Raw genomic sequence first — 10,946 nt, forward strand, 5'->3', positions numbered from 1 at the left:
TCCCTGGACCCAACATGGTGGTAAGAGAGAACCATATCCCACAAGCTGTGCTCTGGCCCCACACATACCCAAAACAAATAAATAAATGCAAAAAAAAAAATAATATAGTAGAAAACCCTGTTGGCAAAGAGGAAGACTGAACCCCATACCACTACTGGCCAAGGCCAACTAGAACTGGTCAGAGCCACTGGAGAACATGCTGGGACCCTCCAGAACATCTGAAGGTGACCTCTGACTTGTTAAAACCCAATTTGACAGAGCATTCGTGAGAAAGCTCATGCTCTACAAATAACTTCCCCAAAGCCCATTCTGTGTGTACGAGCTGGTTTTGTTTCATGTTGGTTTTGTCAACTTGACACAAGTTCATCTGAAAAGAGGGAACTACAATTGAGAAAACGCCTCAGACTGGCCTGTAGGCAATCCTGTTTTCTTGATGATTAAAAGATGTGGGCTCAGCCGGGCGGTGGTGGCGCACGCCTTTAATCCCAGCACTCGGGAGTCAGAGCCAGGCGGATCGCTGTGAGTTCGAGGCCAGCCTGGGCTACCAAGTGAGTTCCAGGAAAGGCGCAAAACTACACAGAGAAACCCTGTCTCAAAAAACCAAAAAAAAAAAAAAAAAAAAAAAAAAAAAAGATGTGGGCTCTATTCATAAAAGCCAGAAATTGGAAACAACCTAGATGTCCCTAAACAGAAGAATGGATAAAGAAAATGTAGAACTTTTACACAATGGAGTATTACTCATCCATTAAAAAAAAATGACATCATGAAATTCACAGATAAATGGATGGAACTAGAGAAAAATCATCCCAAGTGAGGTATCCCAGACCCAGAAAGACAAATCTGGTATGTATTTGTTTATATGTGGATATTAGCTAGGAAGTCAATGATAACCAAGCTACACCCTGTAGAACTACAGAGAGTGGGTATAGAGTAAGGAAGTAGGGGTGACAGACAGATAGATTCATTAGGAAAGATAGTGATGGATGGATGGGGATGCTGGAATAGGAGAATCAAGTGGGGAGGGAGAGGAGAGGAGGGATGAGGGAAGGAATGTGGGGAGAGACAGCTAAAATTAAGGGCAATTTGAGATCAGTGTTGAAACCTAATACAGTCAAAGCTTCCTAAAATATATACATATATGAAGGTGAGCTAAATGAAATCACCAAATAAGGGGGATGACAGAGTCCCAAAAGGCCATCTCTTGTCACCAAATGAAGTTTCCAATATAGGGATTGGGTTACACCTGATTGGGTTGTTGGCCAAAGGGGTCCCATGGGACTCCCCAGACAACCCAGGCTGTTGCTCTCCACTAACTGACAGCAAGGCCTCAACACCTACACAGCTCATTGAGCATGGAGAGGTCGAGCTGGTGCCCACCTAGAGCCTTCACCCCTATGTTCTAGCATCTTTGGTACAGGAAGGCACTCTGCATACTAGCAAAGGGAAGCATAAACACCAAGCCAGCCACAAACCCTTTGATCTGCAGTGGTGTCCTGCCTGAAAGATAGGCTAGGCCAATGGTGGCCCAAACCTCATGGGAGTCACCGACCACTATCTGATTTGACATAAGGCCACTCCAGAGATGGAACCTGTACCTGTACTGCTTGGGTGGCCAAGAACCAGAGACTAGATAGCCAGGGATCTAGGTTAAAACCGAACACTACTGTTCTAACAAAACAAGAAGACAGCAGCAAGATGACTCCTACTGACATTCTGCTGTGCTCATAGATCAGTGCTTTGCTCGGTCATCTTCAGAGACGCTTCCTCCGGCAGCAGATGGGAGCAAATACAGAGACCCACAAACAGACATTATGCAGGGAGTGAGAGACCTTGGAACACTAAGCCCTAAATGGGATGTCTCTCTCTAATCCCTCCTCGTAGGACTCAGGGAACCCTGAGAAAGAGGAGGTAGAAAGAGTGTAAAAGCCAGAGGGGACGGAGGACATCAAGGCAACAAGGTCCTGTAAATCAACATGAGCAAACTAATATGAACTCACAGAGACTGAGGCAGCATGCACAGGGCCTGCACAGGTCTGCACGGGTCTGCACGAGGTCCCCTGTGCATATATTGTGGCTTTGGGTTGGTTTTTTTTTTTTTTTTTTTTTTTTTTTCTCGAGACAGGGTTTCTCTGTGTAGCTTTGCACCTTTCCTGGAACTCGCTTTGTAGACCAGGCTGGCCTCGAGCTCACAGCGATCCACCTGGCTCTGCCTCCTGAGTGCTGGGATTAAAGGCGTGTGCCACCACTGCCCGGCTGTGGCTTTCAGTTGAGTGTTTTTATGGGATTCCTGAGTGGGTCTCTGATTCTTGTGCCTTCTCTTGGGCTCTTTTCCTTCTGTTGGTTTGTCTTGTCCAACTCTGATATGATAGTTTTTGTTTTATCTTATTTTGTTATGTTTTATTATTATCCCTTAGAAGCCTGTTTGTTTTCTAACGAGAGAGAAAGGAGGTAGACAGATTTGGATGGGAAGGAGGTGAGGAGGAACTGGGGGGAGTAAAGGGAGGGGAAACCACAATCAGGATACATCATGTGAGGGGGAAAAAAATCTATTTTCAATAGAAGGGGAAAAAATGGCCTATGGGCAAGCCTGTTTTCTTAATGAGTGATTGATGTGGAGGGCTGGGCCCATTATGTGTAGTGCCACACACATGACCCCTGGGCAAGTGGTCATGGGGTGTAGAAGAAAGCAAGCTGACCGAGCCATGGAGGGCAGACTGTTATGCCCAGATTGTGACCCCCCAAAGAGACCACCAGGGATCTTGGGTGTCCAGAATGCAACAGCAAGGTTTATTCTGCAGATACAAGTCTAGACAGGGACTCATTCCTACACCCAATACAGTGAGGCAGGGAGGAGTCCCTCTTTCTTGGGGAAGTTAGTTTTTATAGGCAAAACCCATAAAATTTCTTAGAGGGGAGGGGGTTAGTACGGGTCCATCCTTGATTGGTCAAGTTTTTCCCGGGCCTGGACTTTATCTTATTTTAGCTTGTCTGTTTGCCTTGTCAGGAGTTTTATAACTTCTCTCCGGGGTCAGGTCTTGTTATCTCTGGAGAGGGGCATCTCATGGTTAATTGGTTACCATCAGACATCCTGACTCTGTTCTTTTGTTCCTGGGGCTGGCGCCATCATTTCTGGGGACTTGAAACTGGCCTGGCCTAGATCACAGTCCCCAAAGCTGCCACTGGAGACTTTTAGGTACAGAATGCAAAAGTAAGGTGTTTTCTAAGTTTACAAGTCTCCAGGGAGGCTCTTCCAAACCTCTCACTCACAGCAGGGAGGTGGGAAGGAGCTCTCCCCTTTCTTTGTGAGGCTAGTTCTTAAAGACACAGACCATATAATTTATTTTAACCTGCCTCCCTTTTTAGTCTTTTGGTCGAATATCCTGACTGTTTTCCAAAGTCCCTGTAGCAGATACAGCCACCTGGGGAAAAGGGGTCTAAGTTCTTATCTACACTTAGGAATCCTGGTTTAAGCTTCTCTTTGTCTGTAGGGGATAGAGTGGGGGGTTTTACTGAGGTATCACACAGACCAGTTCCTGCACTGGCTTTCCTCAGGAGGAGAGCATGACCTGAGGGTTATAAGATGAAATGTGCGTTTGGTTGTGGTGTTTTATCACAGCAATAGGAGCCCCAACTAAGACACTATGCAAATTACCTCAAAGTTCCCAACCCTTAGTGTGCTATCACTGAGCTGCTGGACTTTCTCTGTGTGCCAGCTTGCTTCACCTCCCTAGGAACTGAATCATTTCTTAATAAATTCTCTTGCTTTGCTTGCTATTATCCACATGTCTGTCTGTCCAGTTCCTTGTTTGGGATACCCGAAATGCCCATTGAACTCACTAACATCATTTGGCAAGTCTTAAGTGTCTAACCTCTTAAACGTTTTATCTATTCTAGGGGTATCTGAGAGGAGCCACTCCGGCTGTAGGGATGGGCCAAGGAGTTACAGGCTGCTCTTGAAGACTCCCACGACAGGCTAATGTAGTTTTGAGCGGAGGTTGTAGACATTAGCCTTCACCAGATGCAAGAGAATGCTCCTGCATCAAGACACTAAAATCACAGCAGCTTCCTGCTAAGAGAAATAACTTGAAAGGGGCCTAAAATGCTACCATCCTGTCTCTCCCCTGCTTGAGGAGATAAAAAACAAAGGTGGGTGTGAATCCCCACTTTCTAACTGTAAGACCTTGACTGCTTGGAGCCTAAACCAGCCACTTACCATGCCTTATACAAGCAACTACAGCCTAACTCCTAAGGACCGCTAAGACTTAGTTAGTTCCTCCCGGGGTTAGGTGGTAATTCTCTCTTGATAATTTGCTCACTGTGATGGACTCCACAGTGCCTATCCTTTACTACAATTTGTACGTCAGTCAGTTCTGGCTTAGTAAGTGCCTCTGTTCCTTGGGTTCCTCATTCCCAGCATATTTTGGCAGCCTCCTAGGGGAACTCACCCCTTGCCTTGATCCTTTAAACTATGACGTTTGTGGTGGCCAGCTAAGCTGTTCACACGCAGCTGGAGCTTTGTGTCTGGGTCACATCTCCAGAGGTCTGGAAACCTCTGCACTGTGACTCTGGACTGGCATCTCCCATCAAGGTGTTAGCTAAAAGGTTACTTTTGGCCCCTTGGGGAAAGTCTTTCTTCTTCTTTGCAATTGACAGATCCTGAGTGCTTTGGCAGAACCTGAAGGAGGTTAAGCCACTATAGTCTGTAAGGGCAAGGACTACTTTTCTTCCTTCTGAAAACCCTCTCACCCTAAATGTGTGGTACAGGGAGAGTGGCATCCGGCTAGAGCAGTGGTTCTCAACCTTCCTAATGCTGTGACCCTTTAATGCAGTTCTTCATGTTGTGGTGACCCCCGGCCATAAAATTATGCTCGTTGCTACTTCACAACTGTAATTTTGCTACTGTTATGAATCGTAATGTAAATAAATATCTGTGTTTTCTGATGGTCTTAGGAGACCCCTGTGAGGGGCGTTTGATCCCCAAGGGGATCGTGACCCCCAGGTTGAGAAGCACTGATCTAGAGTGACCCCCGGCATGTTCTGAGGACTTCCTCCTTCTCCTCTCCTCTCACTCCTCTCCCCACCCCAGCACCAGCCTCACTCCGCAGAGCAGAAGGGAGCAGAACAGGGGAGGTGTCTGAGCCTGCAGCCTCCTTCCCAGCCAAACTCGCTGACTTCAGGGATGCTCAGAGTCCCTCCCCTCACAACGGCTGTGTGGACGGCTTGTTCCTTGGAGGTTGGTCCAATTGGATCAACTGGAAGGTTTAGCTGCGGATTTTACCTCCATAGGGCATTGTCAGTGTTCAGTCTTGGGAAGGTGCATGAAAGAAATCCGGCCACTCCGGGATGAACTTTGCCTTAGCAGCAGCCGGGAAGCCACTTTCCAGTGAACAGACTGCCCACGCTTCACCAAAGGCCTTTTTATTGTTATGCAAATAACACCTTAGCAAGTCAATTTCCGCATACCAAAACCTCTTATCTGAAGCTCCCCGAAGGAAACAAACACCAAAGCGATTCTCAGTCACAAGGCCTCTTGGTTTCTCGCAGCCAAGTTTTGCAGAGGCCTTGAACCCTTCCGGAAGAATTCAGATAAGATTCAAACACTTCAAACCAAAGGTAGAGATCCACAAAGCCAACAGTCACAAAAGGCAGTCCAAAGCCCAGGTGCCAACACTGCGGAATTCACGCCAGCTGTCATGCTCTGCAGGCTCTCCAGCTAGGAAGGCTCTCCATGCCGAGGAAGAAGGCCTGCCTCGGAGCCAGCGCGCACACATTGACCCACCACTGTGAGGGATACGTTCAGGGTATGTGCTCAGTCTCTGGTAAGACCCACGTTGGTCTCAAAGTCACCATCGTCTCTGTGTGCATCTCTGCAATGTATTCAAAAGCTGCTGTTTGATCCTCAGACCCTCAAGAAGTTATCTTCCCTTGTAACAAAATGTGTTCTTTGTATCTACTCTTAGACCAAGAACTGCTAGCCTAGAGTCTCATTAAGCTATGCTTGTATCTTGCAATTAGACCTCTTTTTTCTCATAATTTCAAAAGACTCTGAGATTCCTGTGTCCAAACCTTCACAGTCTTGTCACAGGACCTTCACATGTGGGAGGAATATTATGTCTCACCAGATTCTCTTACGCCAGCTCCTTTCCAGAGGACAAGCTTCACAATCCATCCAGCCACATTTCCACTTAACTCGGATCCCTCTCTCCCTCCCAGACCCCTCCTCCTCCTCCTCCTCCTCCCCAATCCTTCTCTCCATCTGTTCTTTACTAAACTCAGGTCCTGACATGTTCTGGACAATCTGTCTGACTTCTTTACTGCCAAGATAGGGTTCCTGTATTCTCCACCTCTGTGGATGGCCTTGGATAAGTCAAAATGTGATAGGAACATTACTTTCATTTTAGATACCATGGAACTATTTTTTCCCCTCTGGTGGCTCCAGTTCAATCTCTCACTCCCCTTTCTCCTCACTGTTTTATGGAACGCCAGAACCAGCCCAGTTGAACCCCCTGTAACTTATATGACAGACAAGTATCTTTTCACTCATCCCTTTCTGGTCCTGCCTTGTTGCCCCATCCCTTCCCAGGTAGAGATATTATGTCTAAATTTCAGGTCCATGTTAAAAACTCCATAGGCTCTTGTGGCATTCCTAACACCAAGTCCCCTGTCCCATAGTGGCCAAGAGCCACCTGGAGCCTCAGATGTCTTTCCTGTAGTCTCTACTGTAGACTCCTGCCTCACCTGACAAGTGTCACCTGAAGTATGGGGCCTTCATCCCTGGAGATTAGGTAACAGCCACCCAGTCACAATTACTTTGGGGGTGGGGGTTAGGGTCAACTTGATGCAGACTACAGTCACCTGTGAGTAGGTATTTGAAGGATTGCCTCCATCAAACTGACCCGTGATTATGTCTGTGGGGGGCACTTTTGGCCTTGATAGTGGATGTGGGAGGGTGGACAGTGACACCCCTGGGCAGCTGAGCAAACCATGGGGAGCATGTCAGTAAAAGAGTGTTCCTGCATGGCTTCTGCTTCCGTGCCTTCCCCCAGGCCCTGAGTTCCTGCCGGTGTGATGGACTGGAAGCTGAATAAGCCCCCTTCCTCTCCAAGTTGCTTTTGGTCATGGAGTTCATCAGCGCAAGAAAAAGTAAACTAGGACATCCTCCGATGCCTCCTGATTCACAGTGTTAGATATCAGGGATCCTTTCGTGTTCTCATCCATCCAGACTCTCAGTTCCTATTTGCTTTTAAATGGCGGGACCCCTCCACCCAGAACACTCAATAGGTTATCTGATTTGTTCCACTTTGGGGCTTTGGGCTATACCCCACTTTTCTGGATGGGCCTTCTCCCAGGACCCACCTTCCCTTCCACATCCTCCCAGAAGTAGCCTCCTTCAGTACGTGCTGACTTATTAAATCTGCAGACCAGACAAACCCATGCCAAGGAATCTGCGTCGTGGAAAAGCTCCCCCAACACAGGACTCAGGAAGGCTGCGTTCCTAGAACTCTGCACACTTCAGACCGGGCTGAGACTCTTGGCAGCCTGGCTGGTCAGCCACCTCAGTAGCTTTCCCCTGCTTTCGTGACCTTAGGGAGGGGCCCTAGTGACCTTTGTTTCAGCTTTCCCGGACGCTGAATTTGCTCACTTCCTGGAGACAGGCACTTCTGGAGAAGACTGCCACACGGTGGTGACTCCCTGTGTCTTGGCTGTGGCTGTCATATGTCTAGCAAGTGCCTGCTGCTGTGACTCCCCCACAGTGATGGATATGACCCTGGGCCGTTGGCTAAAATAAACTCTCCCTTCCTAAGCTGATGTCATAAAGGTATTTTATCATAGCAACAGGAAAGTTACTGAGACGCGGGCTTCTGCTTGCTTAACCTTCTGGTATGTTTGGAACCTTCGGATTACAGGCCATTAAGCTCTAGCTAGGATTGTCTCCGGGATGTCAATCATTACTATCTGCATTGACACTGTGCCCCACTATTGAGGACCTCTTGACCTCTAAATGATGTCACAGGTGACCTTCAACCTCCTGTAATAACCATCCACCTTCTTCTCAAATATACAGCTCAATCCTTTTATGCCTTATGATCCTAGGACTCTGTGACAGAGAGGCACCAACCAGGTCCCCCAGCACCCCTTCTTGGGTGTGAAGCAGTTCCAGAAGGAAGATCTTTACCCTTTGATGATCTGCCCCTGCTGATCTGTAGGGGTGGGGGTGGGGGCGGAGCGGGGAGGGGATGTAGAGACAAAAAAGCCAAAACCAAAAAGTGATTCCCCCACCCCCATTCTCTGAAGATCAGATCCTGATTGCCTGGAGCCTGACCCAGTGACTGGTGATGCCTTAAAGGGTTAGTTCCCACCGCCTAAAGAGCCCTGGTGCCTTGCCTCAGTTTATGTCCTCAGAAGATAATGAGCCACTGTGGTCTTATCTTTCCAAATTCATCCCCACACAACAACTCCAGGAACTGGTTACACTTTGAGTCCTTCCTGTTCAGGTACTGTTGGCAGTCCATCCCTGAGGGTGTGGGTTTACTCTCCCACACCCCAGCCAGCCCTGTCTAGGGAAGAAAATGGAACAAGACCCTCCCTACCCATTTGCCTGGTTTTGTTTTGTTTGTAATTTTGTTTGCAAGATGTGCCCACAGTGCAGTAGTGACAGAATTGTTCGAAAAGTTACCTCACTACCTTCTGATTGGATCTGGGGCCTCCTCTACACCAGGAAATTTTATGGTTGGTACCGAGATCCTGGTCAAAAGTCTACAGCTGGGCAAGTCATAGGCTCTGGGTAGAAGCCAATATTACTTTGCGAGGTGGCCCTGCAGTCAAATTGCCTCCTAAGCATTTATGCCTGTACCCACAGACCGGGCTGGTTTCAACCTTGTCCCTTTCCTTACGGTCTAAGCCCTCCTCTGTTTCCATTAAAAGCCTTTGAAAGAGCAGGTTTTGGATTAAAGCTCACTCAGTGCTCTGGGGGAAAGAATCAGCTCAACTTAAAAACTGGCAAATGATAAATCTAAAGCTACAGAATCTTTGGGGTTTAACTCTATACATATAGCTGTGTGTGGATCTGCATTGTCTGCATGCGTTAGGTTTGTATATTGTTTGCATGCTACCCAGGTGATTTATAAATTAGTCACAGAAACTGAAATTTTTCCTTTTAGTTCACAGAGTAAATGGAGTTAAATTAGGCCAAACTGATATGGTTGGTTGATATGAAATGATGAAAGGGATAGAGAAAAGAGATTCGATCAATGTGGCCATGTTGGAAAAAGCAAACTGAGAGGTCTAATGGCCCCAGGTCCATATTTAGACACAAGTTTTACATTTAAATAAAAAACAGAGAGTCAGAGGTACACATAATGGGTCAAGGTGTTATTTGATCATTGCCATTCTGGCCCCAGAAGGTGGTCCCCAAAAGCTCCTATTGCTCAAGGTATGAACTGAGTCTCAGGAGATTATTGCTCCTGGGGGTTCAGCTTTACCATCACAGCTAATTGTCTAACCAGGGGGTGTCCCTGTTAGGGACTTGTCCTACATTGGTCTAATAATAGGCCTTAACATTGGGAGTCATCACTCAAAAGCGAGTGGAAAAGCCTTGTCCAGGAGGCAAATAGCGTCTGATGTTTGCTGGCATCTTCTCAGGGTGGGCAAATGCCTATTCCACCTAGACTGACAAAGTTAATGCCTAGAATACAGTTCCTCTCCTCTGGGTCTCTACAGCTTCAAGAACATCTTGAAGACTACGTATACCTGAAAACTTTTTTAAAAACTAAACATTTTCTTTCATCAAGAAAAACACATCTTTTAAATCTAAAGATGTCTGATTGATGCATCTATTGGCATATATAACTGCATCTTTTTTCCTTTTGGCACTATTTGTATAATACATGCTCGGAGATTACAACTTCAACTATTTTTCTTTTAATCTATTTCACAATTATATTTCTTCTTAGAGTTATTTTGTTCTTTCCTGCATTCTCAATATATAACCATCAGTATTTTGTTTTAAAACAACCCAGAGATACAGCCCAGGAGCACACTATACAAGAATGGCACCCCTGGGACAACATGCGGTCATAGCTTCCTGGATCTTACTCCATTAGGAGCCGTTAGTGGGCACGATGGATCTTATGTTTTTAACTTCCTTATAAAAATTGGGTCTAGGATGCACAAGTTTCAGAGTAAACTCAGTGTGAGGTGGGGATCTCAGCAAATTCCTGCTCCATGGGGTCCAACTCTTCCCGGCTGCTGACTAGAACTAGCGACTTTTGTGGTCCCTTGTAGGCAGTCTGTGCCTCTCACAGCAGGAAATGCTTATGAAATATATGCAGCTCTCCCGCAAAGATTTCTGGGGCCACAGCTCTCAGGAAGGAGTCCAGGTGGGACAGTTGGGTACAGTGAGATCAAGAAGGCCTTACAAAACAGGATGTAAAGACGGTAGATGAGAAGTACATGCTGGTGAAAACAGGATGGCTGGAACAGCTAACTCACCACCAAGCCTGACTAGAACTGGCCGAAGTTACTGGAACGGGTGTAGAGGCATTCCAGAACACTCGAAAGTTAGCCGTAACTCATTATGAGCTACAAGTCACAGGGTGCAGAGAAATCCTGTACTATACAAATGAACCTCAAAGTAGGTGCTATGCAGATGAGCCCCTAAAGCGCACCCTAGTGACACAAATGCCCTATCCTTTGTGAGCCAGCACTGAGCTGCTAACTGTTCTTCCTGCTCCAGCACACTTCTTCCCAGGGAGACACGTCCTTTTTTTTTTGGTTTTTCGAGACAGGGTTTCTCTGTATAGTTTTGATGCCTGTTCTGGATCTTGCTCTGTAGACCAGGCCGGCCTTGAACTCATAGAGATTCGGTCTAGCTCTGCCTCCCGAGTGCTGGGATTAAAGGCGTGCGCCACCGCTGCCGGCTGGAGACACATTCTTAATACATTTAC

Source organism: Peromyscus maniculatus, chromosome 13 (assembly GCF_049852395.1).
Source record: "Peromyscus maniculatus bairdii isolate BWxNUB_F1_BW_parent chromosome 13, HU_Pman_BW_mat_3.1, whole genome shotgun sequence".
Lineage (NCBI taxonomy): Eukaryota > Metazoa > Chordata > Mammalia > Rodentia > Cricetidae > Peromyscus > Peromyscus maniculatus.